We start from the raw sequence: 12693 nt of genomic DNA, 5'->3' as shown, positions 1-12693 counted from the left end.
TGGTGAGATTTAAGGACATAAGGATGGCATTCTTAGAAGATAGCACATGAATCTTGTCCTCAGCTAGCTACTAGAAGATGTGACTAATGAGCTGTGTGGTTTTAGAAAAAATTCTACCTTTCCCTAGGAGTTAGATTTCTACATTTGAACTATTTGGTTCTTTATCCACAGATAATTTCCTGGAAAACCCTAATCCCTTTATTTCAAATATTCAGCCGTATATAGGGATTCAATAAAGCTGACTTTCAGTGCTCTTCTCTGCCATAGACAGCCAAAAAGAAAACATTGTGGCTATGTCTGTAGTGCCTGCTGAGGTTCAGTGCAAAGTTCCTTACGTTAGGATTTAACTGAGCTAGCTCAAGTGCTGAATGAAGTTTACTTATGTGTGTGGGTCTCTTTGGTAGGTGAAGTAAGCCCTCTGTGTTGAAATTCTGCCCAAGATAGTGAACAAAGAGGTTAGATACTGATGTCAGAGCCATTAGAGACTTGCAAATATATTGATAGGCAGACAATGCAAAAATGAATGACTTGGATGCCAAGAGCAATGGCCATCCTTTGCACATTTGTGGTAGGAAGCAAGTGTTGAAAAAAGTAGCCTGAGATTGTAGGACAAGAGATTGTCCCTCAGAAACCACCAGAAGAAAGAGAAGTTACAACAGAACTGTCCTGTCAGAGCCTGAAAATAGGCGTTTTTATCTGCAGCTACAACTGAAGCTGCTGCTCTTTCCAGAAACATTGCTGAAAACTCCTAGAGATATGTGGGAACTTGCTAGAAATGAGAAAACTCACACACTGTTTCTCTTGTTTCTTTCTTTGTCACTGATGCCTTTATGCTTGGTGAGCATAGCTGTCTACAATGAAATTACTCATGCATCTGTAGATAGCTTTGTAGATGACACCTTTCTGATTAAACTGCTTTGAACAATAATGACCAAAGAATGTGGTATTTCCCCGTGTTTCTATTCTTCATACAGATAAAAATTTGTTGGTCACATTTTTTTTCCTTTCCAGCAAAAGAATAGAGTAAACTTGCCACATCAACAGTAATGACAGCAAAGACTATTCCTTAGCTCAGGCAGCAGCATCCTTCTTATGGTCAGGGAAAATAACTTTGTCTAGCCTTTGTTTTTTTTGTATTCTCTTTTTTGAAATGGTCCTTCCTAAGAAATACGTATGTACCATTTCCTCTTCTTTCTTGGCTGGAAGCCTATGTAATTCTTTTTTTTACAGAGCAGACCCAGCTCTTCTGGATCTCTAAAGAGGCATATTTCACAAAGGCATCTATTTTGGCTTAGCTCAAAGTTCTGAAAGGATGTTTGTTGATCTGAGGGACAAATCAGTTAGGGATGGCAAAGAGTGACTTCATGCATTATTGTAAATGATTTAAGAACCCCAGGTTTTCATGGCATGTTAAAAATTCATATGAACATTAGATTTAAAAATTAAATGTCTGAACTAGCTGAAGTACTTCTTCAGGCTTGTAATCAGGCAGATCTATAGCACTACACACAGCAAGGGAGGCTTGGGACTTGTGTCCAGATCATCAGATGTAATATGTAGCCAACTCTTATTGGCAGAGTCTAAATTTGGTGCTTGGATAAACACCTTAGTCTTTGTCTTTAACTATCCAAAGACAGAACATGTCAGTAATATATGTTCACTTTCAAACAGCTTGATTTTTCTTAACTTGAGCTCAATTTCTTTAGGCAGATTTGGATTGGTAGGCAGTAACAACTTACTCAACTAGAAAGCGCTACTGAATGAGAGTGGTGGTACTGAAATATGACCCAGCATTTACTCTTTGCTATCTTTTTGGGTTTGGGAGAAGTATAAAACAGTAGTCTTGCCCTTGATTGTCTCTTTTAGTCAAATCCCATAGCTCTGTTTGGGCTATATTCCTCGTATTTGACCATTCTTTTCTGAACATTAAGCGTGTGCTCCAATTTAGTCTGTTGAATTAGCCTTTTAGAAGACAGCATGCAGCACCACTGGAAGGCAAGTCATCCCCCCTTTTTAGAGCTGGACAAACTGCCTTGTGGAACTGTCTCTCCCTTTCTTTCTCTGCTATCCATAGGGGAGTGCAGACTGTTAGGTAGGTAAGTAAATCTGGTTAGATGGGTACCTTTAGATATCAAGTGAACAGAGATGAATCCATCAGATATGTACTTTTTTTTTTTTCCATTGAGAAATAAAGTGGAAATCTATAAGCTCCTACTTTTGTATAATAACAAAATATTGAAAATAAACTGCTAAGGAGAGAGTCTGCTAGAATTCTCTTAAACTCTTAAATTCAAATTATGGACAATGGAAGTAAAGACAGTGCTCCATTCATCATTTAAAACTGTTATCAAGATGGCAAATCAAATATCTTTTGATGTGTGCTTATGGGGTTTAATTTGCTAAAATCACTTATCTGAAATTCCTGGAATGAGAAGGCTAATAAACTGAAATACTTCAATGTTGCCAAAAGGAACAGCTCTTTAAACATTAGGCATGAGAGTTTGTGTGGGCTGGAGAAAAACTCAAAGGGTTATATTGTCTTCATTGTATTTAAATTTGAAATTCTAGGGAGAGAGTCTTCTAATACAGAAGTGTTACAGTTTTGAAGGAACTGAGATAAAGGAAAATGAAAGTATTTACAAAGAAAACCTTCTTATATAAGAAGACAGTGAAAGCAGTAACTGATATAAGTGTAGTGTACATGTATTTCAAATGTTCTCTGCCAGACTGTACAAAATATCAAATAGTCAAAGATACTTAAACTAATTGTTTACCTGACTACAGAGGGTAAAGAGTTGCTCCTTGCTGTAGAAGTGAGCATAATCATCACAAGTATGTGCCTAAGTAGGAAGGAATGTGCCCAGTTCTGTAATATAGTTTTATAGGTCATGGCTTATCCTTGGCTGCATGCTGATTTGAAGCACCTCCTGTTAAGAAGGGGGTACCTCTGTAAGAAGAAGCTGCAGGTAGATGGAGGTATCAGATATTGCACCTTAGTTCTGAGAGAAGGTGCTCTGTTTGTCACAGGAACAGCAATTCTCCTCCTCTTGGCTGATCATCTTATTGTTTTCCTCTCCATTGAGCCTTTTTATCTCCAACGTGAAGTTCAGCTAGATATGAGCACTTGCACTTCCATTTCCTTTGTGGAAGCAAGGGTAATCAGTGAAGCAGCACAGCAGTGGCATATTGCTGACCAAGCTGGAACCGGGTGGATAAAACTTCCCACCAGCTAGAATCAAAATTTGATAGCTGTGGCTTCCTTTATGAAGATGTTATAAAGGCTATGGTGTTGATTAGAAGGGCCTCTTCATGGGTGAAAATCTTGTCCCTGTCTCTCCTTATCTTTCAATATCCCACAGCAGTGGCAGCCTTGGACTGAGGGTGTACAATCTGCTCTCTGGAGAAAGAATCTCCTATCGGGATAATGCTCACTATGAGTAGAGAGTGCTGCATGAAGAACATGTCCGCCACTGTCCAACAAGTGGTTTGTGTTTCAAACCAATAATCTTTTCTCTGAGGGAAGTAAATTCTTTCAAAACTTACCATCTCTCCTACTCAGAGTAGACAAACAGATAACCATTGCTGAAATACTTTTTTTTTTTTTCTGCAGAGCTCTGAAAATCCTCAGAAGTAAAACAGAAATAAAATCAAACTCCTGAGGCTTGGAGGTGTAACACAGGAACCTGTTTCCATTTCCCTGTGTACAGTCACCTCAGAAATGTGTGCTGCCTTCACTAAGATCAGCCAGACAGTCATTTTTGATCTAGGCCTGTATGTAGCAGATTGTACAATTTACATCCATCTTAGGGTGGTCTTGTGATCTCGACAACTGTATGTCCTGAATGCACACCAGCATGAGTTCTGGAAGAGTTTGTTCAAGTGTTCTTCTTCTGCAAGACAACCACTTTCTTGAAAGACTCCTGAATAAGGTCACCCATGCTCATGGAAAGGTTTTAGAGACTTTACGGTATGCTTAAAAGTTGTGACACACAATACCTTCCTGCCACAGTGCTGAATTCAGCTGCCACGTCCAGGAGTGTTCGCTAAGCTAATCTCCTGTCTCAGGTATGAGGTTGGGGTGCAAGAGCAAAGCAAAATTAGACAAGGCAGAATCATGGGACTGCTGACTGTTGCTGTACTCCTCATATGCTTGAAAAGTGATTTGGATGCTTATATGATGAGTACAGGTTGAGAGTCTGTTTAGAACAGAAAAATACAGTGAAATGAACAACTGAGACACATATACAAAGCAAAAACATTTCATTTGTAACAATACCAAACACAGATACTAGGCAAAATATCGTGACTCTTGGAGAAGAGCACTGAAAATTTCTGATGAATATGTGTTTCTATTATTATAAATGAACAGGTGGTATAAAGCAAACTGCGGTAACACAAGTGAACTACTAATGCTGCAGTATAGATGGCTAAAGTTGTATTGAAACCCAACAAATGACATGCTTCCATGAATGTGTACAATTAATCTGTAATGCAGTACACCAAGGAAAGCAAGTCAATTTTCTAGTCGGGCTCCTTGTAAGCATTTAGTAAAGCAGCACAAGAATCTCAATGGGCACCTCACATTAATAGCATGTGCAAGTTTGACGGCCGAATCTGGTCTTGTGATTCCTACCCTGAATCAACTGAACAGAACATTTTTTTTTTTAAAGGGTAGGACTCATAAATTCAACCATCCCTATATTTTGCCATCTGAAATACTCTCTGAACTCCAATTGAATAGGTCTGAGTAGATCTCATATTCTCTAAAGGGATCTTAGATATTCGCTTAAATGAAGATCCTATGGCTCAGTTCAGTGTTATAGGCTTCAGACTTCAATGCCGTTTGTGAAGACCTAGGGGATCCTGCCAGGCCTCCCGAAACTGCTGCACAAGGGCATGGGTCTTGAACAATTCCTGCCTTGTATTTTCCAGTCTTGTGGGGATATCTCAGGTGTGCAAGCTCCTCTCTGTAGCCATCTAAACTGAGATATCTTTGTCTGTGAGGAAACACATGTAGCTCAGGTTATGTAACTAAACATATTTTCAAACAGATGGCTCAGCAGCATCCATTTGTCTGATTTAGGAGGAATTGTATACGTTGTCCAAGTGTAAGTGCAGGGATGTGCTTATCAGGCTCTAAAAATCTGCACCGTGGTTGCAGAACTAGTACAGAGCTATGTGCCAAGTGTGACTGGTAGTGATTAAACTGGTAGAAACAAAACAACTTACTATGTCAGCTTATCCAGAGAAGGTAAAGGCTGCATTACAGTATGAAGATAGTAATGAGCTAGCTGTGAGGTTTGCGAACGGTACATGATTATAATGCTACACAAACAGAAACATGTTTTGTATCTGTAGAAACAGGAAAATAGAGCTGGAACATTCTTCTAGCCACATTGTTCTTTTAAAGCAATGGCTTTAATCCACCTCAGTTTCCTCCTCCTGGTTTTTAATTAACTTGTTGCTTTCCATGAGTGAGCAACTTTCAGAGCTTGTCATCTCTTGTTAAGGCCTTTAACGATTGCCTCAGTGGCATCCATGGAGTCTGGAAAGAAAAATCAGTTTTATGGCAGGTCTTACACAGCTTTTGTTTGTGAGGGGTGGGCTTGCCTGAACTGAAGCCATATTAGAGAAGCCACTGCCCATGATAGCAGGGCATAGGATTCTTTTCAGGTAGACAGGACTTATGTCTACATCTATGCTGGCCAGGATAAAAAAAGTAAGGGCTTGGGCTCAACCACTGTGCTTCGAATGTCCCAACGGTTTAGCTGTTAGCATGCTTCCTGCAATATTTTGGCAGATGCCTGTTAGGATTTTCCCAGACAGTTCCTGAGCTTGGCCTGGAGGACAGCACAGGCTGAGGATTTTTCCTAAAAGGTTGTTCCCTGCTCCCTGTCCCATGCAATAGCATTCAGCATCACGGCCAGGGTGGCCTCTTTGATTCATGGGTTTGAATGTAGCGTAGCATACTTCTGTCCCTCCCTAGTACAGATCAGCCATTTCCCTTCAAATCTTTGTTGCAGTTCCTATCAAATCATGGAAATACTAACTAAAAGTTTACCAGTGCTCAAGAAAAACATTTTATACATATTTGTGATTTAAAGATTTTGGGACGACTACATTTTAACCACGTATTTCTACCTCTCGTGTCAGGTGCTTTTCCTGCCAGTGGTCACTCTCTCAAGGACTAAAAGCTGCAAGTGAGATGAACAGAGAACCATGTTAACTTCTCCTCCCCGCTGGTGGTGTTAGTGTAACAACAGTGTGTTTCCAAAGGAGAAATCTGACCGTCCTCAGAAAGTGAGCTGTATGGGTAAGTCTAAAATGGTTAACCATTTCAAAGTCTATTAAAGTTCTGTTATGCATTTTGTGTGATCTTACTGCTATTAGGATCTCACTTCAGAGACACAAGAAAAGTGAACCTACAGCTGTAGTAAACTAAAGAAGGTGTGTTTTCAAGATAAGTGAAATTCAGAAGGATGATTTGTTCTAAAAAGGGAAAAAAAAAGTGTTGTTGAAAAGTAAGTGGAAACCCCTGGTAAAGACCCAGCTGGAAATTACAGGCAATTCCCTTTAAAATGCAATTAGTTCAATAATTCCCTTTCCCAGTATTAAAGCCACCACCTGAGAAATCTGTAGCCAGCAGGATAGCAACTCAGTACTTCCTGCCCCTTGCAACTGCAGTGAATCCCCCTGTTCAGCATGGCTCTTCTCGGGAGGGAGGGCTGTAAGGGAGCTGTTGCCTGGAATTAAGAAGAGAAATTTCTGAGTGAGGCTGTGTTCTTTTTTGACTGAACTTCAATAGTCTGAAACTGCAAGGGGCTGGAACAGCAGTTCAGCATCTTCTCAGGATTTTCCCGAAGATTTTTCTCCTTTCTGGACAGCATATTGAAAAATTTCAGATATGGAAAGAAAGAAAGATTCCCAGGACCTAATAATTGACTTAATTGCTATACAGAGCACAGCCTAGGGATGCTTTCCTACAGCTGCACACCTGTAATTCTGTGGAATTCAGTAGAATCATTAGTTCCACAAATTTTGAAAGCTTTCTGATCTTTTAATCAGACATCTATCACAACATTGGTTGGAGATTCTCTTTTGTGAACAGCATATTATTTGACATTAGAGATGGCCTTTGAGAAAGATCTTTTTAGGTGTGCTCTCCAGAATGTCACATCATTGTTCTTCAATACTCACTTCCATTTCCACTTGCATTGCTGGATCTGAGTTTCCTCTTGCTCATAGGAGAGTGCAGCAAGGTAGATTCTGGAATTAAGTGGTCAGGGAAGAAGTCTTTGGTGAGAAGGTGATATACATGAGTAGGGATTTGCTCATCCCATCCCCCTCTTGGGAGATCCATAACAATAATAGGAGTTTTTCCCAGATCTTAAGAAGCTACTACTTAATTTTAGATTAGTTGTTATGAGGGTGAGAAAAAGGCACATTTTTTTACTAAGTCTCTTGTTCCAGACTGAGAGGACTCTGCAGCTCTTCAACACGTGCTCTTTGCTTGGATTTGGTTTTAGTAAGGTTCTCTTTATTATTTTGTTCATTTTTTTTTCCCAAATATTTTTTTCATAAAACTAAATTAAATTTGCAAAGAAGGGAGAGAAAATCAGTTTGATATTTGCAATGAAGCATAAGACATTTCACTCTGTTACTTCAGCTTAAAAATGAGCAAAGGTAAGGGAACAGAAAAAAGGTCCGGGAATATAACGGCTCTATGAGCCATCTCTAAGAACTGCTTCCAAAAAAACCTCCCTTCCATCAATCCCCTTTTAAATACAAAGCAGCAGAAGAAACACTTTCAGCACTTCACTAGAGTGAGTATGCAGGAGGAATAAGTTTAGAAACATTAAGGACTCAAATTCAGACTCCTTGATGTTAACAGCTTTTCTTGCCAAGAAAGACCTTTTTTAATTACTTGGGATACAAATCCCCACTATACACGTATGCAGCTAATACAAGACTCTTCCTAGCTCTGATGCAGTTTGGACAGGAGGATCTACCTGGAGTGTGTTGCATGTATTTTCTGCTCCTTGGTGATCAGAAGGAATTAAATTAGACCAATCTCTCTGCCCGCTCCATGAAATGGATTGATGGATGAGAAAACAGAGCCCAATGCATTGGGTCGAAATGAGCATTTTGGTTGCTTTTGTCCTGTCATTTATAGGATGTGGGTATGTATGGGAAGAGTAGGAGTCCCAGGGACTAAGGAGAAAAGACAGAGGACTCTGTAGCCCCAGCAAAATCGTTTCTTCTTGGAGATCAGGGCACCAGAAGTCTGACGTATTCACAGTACTTCTGGTAGATTAGTTCAGCAGAGAAAGACAATATTTAAGGCCCAGCATATTCTGAACTCATCTGCCATCTGAAGAAAGAAAAAGATTTAAAAGATGCACATGGTCTTTTTGTAATGGATCTTGGCCCACTGTGAAAGTGGGAGGCTGTGCACATGCCAGTATAGCTGCATGTGGCTTCTGCATGTGCACTGCCTGTCAGTAGTGCGTCATCCATTGTATGGAGGGACTGATAAGATGCTTGCTTATTACATTTCTTTCTGTCCTGTACGCCAGATACTGGTTTTAAGCAACATTCAGAAACATTTGTTGATGATTCTATTTTAACAGTGTTTCAGTCTTGCTGAGTATACTAAGTCACATGAAAACTGAGCCACACACACCTCTTTCCAAACTGTGTGTGTCATGGCCTACACAGTACATGAGATCGAAAGCAGTCAATGTATCTCTCAAGCTCAGTAACTCAGGCATCAGAAGACCCAGCTGTATTTTTTGTTCAATTCTAACTAGATTTGTAATGCACCTGGTAAATATCTGCCCTTTCAGAAGCACAATTTCACTTCTGCCAAAATAAGCATTCAGAATACTAGCGCAGGTCAAGTAGTTCACTGTTGGTATGAGCAACAGCATAAGGAACCCATAATTTGAATCTAAAATGAATAATGAGTAGCTGCCATTGTACAATTTAAGACTCTAAACAAAACAGAAGGCAGTAAGGAAATCGAAGAAAAGGTTCCTGAAAAGACAGAAGAACAGAACATTATAGCTGAGATGCTTTTCTTGCTTTAGCTGTGGCACTGAGGTGGGAGAGCAACTGCGGAGGTGAGTGGAGCCTCAAATAAAGGATTGGAAAGCCTACAAAACCTGATGAGAACAAAGAAGCCCTGAATCTCTGCCTGAACACTTTTGAGTTTAAGGAGCTGAGTCTGAATGAAGTATACTACCTCCAGTTTCCCACATCTCCTGAGATAGCTGGTCAAAAGACTGGTAAGACCCTTTTAACAGAGTGTGTAGAGTAAAATTTGCCACCATATGTAGACAAATGTTTTCTGTAAACAATGTGCCCCACACTGGTATAGTCTGTTTTAAGCTGTTTCTACCTTGAATGGCTAAAGCAGTCTGGGATGGGGATCGGTGTCTACAAGCCTAAGCTGAGCTCTGGTTTTTCCATGAACTTTATGTACGTTTTGGAACAAATAATTTGATCTCCTATGACACAATGATTGTTAATAACTTAACAGAGGAAGCAAAAGCCATGCTTTCCAAAGAGAAGCAGGAGCATTAGAGGCCTCCAACTTCCTTGACCCAGGAAAGGACAAGGATCTATGTTTACTGTACAAGGGCACTATTCAGTCTTTGTTTGTCCCCTTTTACCTTTATGTGTCTCTCAAGCTGAATTGCAGTTCGTGCTGGAGACATTCACTGAAGTGCATTTTTATTACATGCTTCAATTCAGATCAAAATGTCAAAACAGTATAGGAAAGTAATCTTTCATAATTCTTAGCCACAGAGAGGAAATGCATGTATTTGAAAAGCCTGTCCCTGTGAAATGTCTGCAGCACTTTTGCAGATGCAAGGAATTTAAGTGCTATCTGTGCACTTTGTCCTGCAAAGAGACTACCATTGAATAATAATTAGTCCTTGTAAGGTAAATAAATCCAACTCTCCTTCCCTGCATGCCAAATAGGGTCCTATGGCTTCAGGATGCTGGGATGCAGCTCAGGGGCCGACAGTGTGCCACCCTAACATCTAGAGCGCGTGGATGTCAGCAGTTCTGCAGTGTGTGTTCCTCTGTCTCCAACATAGTTAGGCACAAAATTATGTCACGTTGCTTCTGTTTGGCATCATTATTTTGTTAACAAGTGCTCCATCCCTTCCCTACCACAAAATCCCCCAAAACTACTTTTGCTACGGAAAACTGACATTACAAAAGAAGAGAGAGGGAAGTTGATGCCAAAATGAATCTCAAGAAAAAAACTGCATTGAAAAAGGTCTTCTCAGTCTGATTCATAAGGACAACAGTCTCTCTGTGTTCATGTTTCTTCCAAAATTTTGACTTAAATAATTTTTAACTTATTTAAGTCAAAGCTAAAATATATATGGAGTACAACTTACTAGTGTACAGATTTTACTCATCCTTACTGTCACTTGGCAACATTTTCAGCTGATATAATTGATGTATTTGGTCCCTCTATGGATCTGGGGTTTGGAGTAGTACCTCCTGGAAAATAGTCAGTGGGTCTACTTGGGTAAGATAGAACATATATTAAGTAAGGGTGGCAGAACTGGCATCTCAAGGAGTCCTGCATTTTTATGTGGATTTCTTTGATCTACTATTGCATTTCTTAGTAATTATTTTTAAATAAAAGGTCCTGCAACACCATTACAGTTGTATCTCACTTTAGTCTCGGATAGTGAAACAAGAAAGGAATTTCAGTGTCTTGGGGTCAGTTCTGCTTGCTTTACCTCTTGCAACAACTGTATTGAAACCACAGAGACTCCTGCCACTGAGGTGAACATGAGTTGTCCTGTAAAGCTTGGATATAATACTTAAGTATTAAATAATAGTGTTTAGCACTTATGCAACTTAATACCTTATAATCTTCAAAGCACTTTATAAATCTTAACTAGTTAATCCCCACAGCAGCTCTGCGTGGTAGGTTATGAAGGCCACACATTAAAAATCTCCCACAATATGAGCTTGCCTGTGTTCTAAGCCTATGTGGAAAAATATCTGCACAATTACGTCCCCGAAGTCATAAGTCTCTAATTTTACCAGACTGTAACATGCCTTACTTTCAATAAATTAGTTCTGCTTTCTTATCCTATTCAAGATAAATCCATTATACCCTGCAGCATGGCACAGCACACAGTATTATCACCATTCTGATGACATATTTTATTATTAAAACTCCTGAAAGCAAATAAGAAGCAGAAAATCTTAATTTTATTTAAGAAATCAAGTTTCTAGTGTCAATGATTGCAAAGAGAGTGTGTGGGAAAGGATCAGAAAGTCTTTAAAGGCTGAAGCACTCAGAAGCGTAACTACCATTTTTAGCCACTTCTTTTGAAAATGTGAGTTTTGTGATATTGGGATTAACTGGCAAACAAAATATGTTTATACTCTGTTTCACTGGGGAACCTAAGCCTTCAGAGACTCCGCTTCATTTGGAAAATAGTATGTTTTTGTAGCTCAAATTTTCTTTGAATTTTCATGTTCCAGAAAAAAAAAAAAAGAAAATTGAATAGTTATTTCTTTAGCCTGTTTCAGGTCTAAAATTTCCCATGAAGTGGAAATACTGCTTTTAGTCCACTTTAATAGTGCCAACTTACTGATAGTGACACAGACAGGACTGGTTCTAGTTTTTGTAGTTCTGCTGGAAAACCTTTTAAAACACATTACAGTTTGAAGGTAACATTATAATTCTATGTGAAGATCAAATTCAGCGACCAGATATGTAAGTTATTAACTCATGATTACATCTCGAGCGTCTCCATAGAGATTAAGCCTCGGAAAAGTGTTTATTCTTTGTAATACCTGCCATAGAGAGGAAGCAATGGCTTTGACTGGTGAGACCTTCTTCCAAGAGAAGCAGATAGAAAGCAGAGTTTTTGTCACAAATTAAAAAAAAAAATCATTGATTTTCCAGAATATCTACTCCGACCGTACAGCATTAGTTATGAATACAGTATGATCCTTCCCTTCCAAGACATCAGACGACTTAATGCCTTCCTTTTGCTTTCATCTACAACTGTCTCTCTCTGTAAAGCTTGTAATTTGAGAGCTGAGCCTTTGTAAGAAGGAAGCTCTGTGATACCGTGAAGACTAACCTCAATTCCTTATTTCTCTTATGCTTCAACCTGGAAACTTTTGCTTCCTTGTTTTTCACTCTCTTTCTTCCTGTATTTGCTTTCCTTCCTTTTAATTTTTTTCTCAGCTTTGGAGAAAAATTACAGATAACCTTTGAAGGAATAATTAGCAAATCTCTGTGACCCTATGGTAAAAACCTTTACCTGATTCAGTACTAAAGTGGTTATCTAAGGGCAGGAGTTTCAGACAAGCCAGGAAAAGAGAAATTTCCACATGAGAGATGGTAAGGGGTGAGCAGAAAAGAGACCCTGGAAGGTAAAGGAATAAATGGGCAGGAACACATGAGGAGACATAATTAGCCATTCCCACATGCTTGCCACTACATAATTTCAAATGTTTCAAATGGAGCCTGGTGTTCTGCAGACAAGCTCATAATTAAGTACAGGGTTGCAAAGCACATACACAAGAGCTCTGAATTCAGGTTTCATGGATAGCCTTCTGGCTTTCCCAGCCTTTGGTCACTTAATTTAGTGACCTAAATTCTTTATAATATAGAAAAAAAAATGATTTTGATGAGGCCTT

General features: G+C 39.3%; 1 long non-coding RNA gene across 1 annotated transcript in view; it reads left to right on the top strand.

The window, feature by feature from the left end:
* Positions 1-9178, top strand: part of LOC147600989 (uncharacterized) — an 85617-nt gene extending 76439 nt beyond the window's left edge. Inside the window, exons 2-3 of the long non-coding RNA XR_015258438.1 lie at positions 6154-6313; positions 9090-9178. This is a non-coding gene — a long non-coding RNA (uncharacterized LOC147600989). The remainder of the gene's footprint in view (positions 1-6153; positions 6314-9089) is intronic.
* The last annotated feature ends 3515 nt before the right edge of the window (positions 9179-12693 follow it).

Source organism: Chlamydotis macqueenii, chromosome 4, assembly GCF_036417535.1.
Source record: "Chlamydotis macqueenii isolate bChlMac1 chromosome 4, bChlMac1.mat, whole genome shotgun sequence".
NCBI lineage: Eukaryota > Metazoa > Chordata > Aves > Otidiformes > Otididae > Chlamydotis > Chlamydotis macqueenii.
This window is presented reverse-complemented; position numbering and strand designations above follow the sequence as displayed.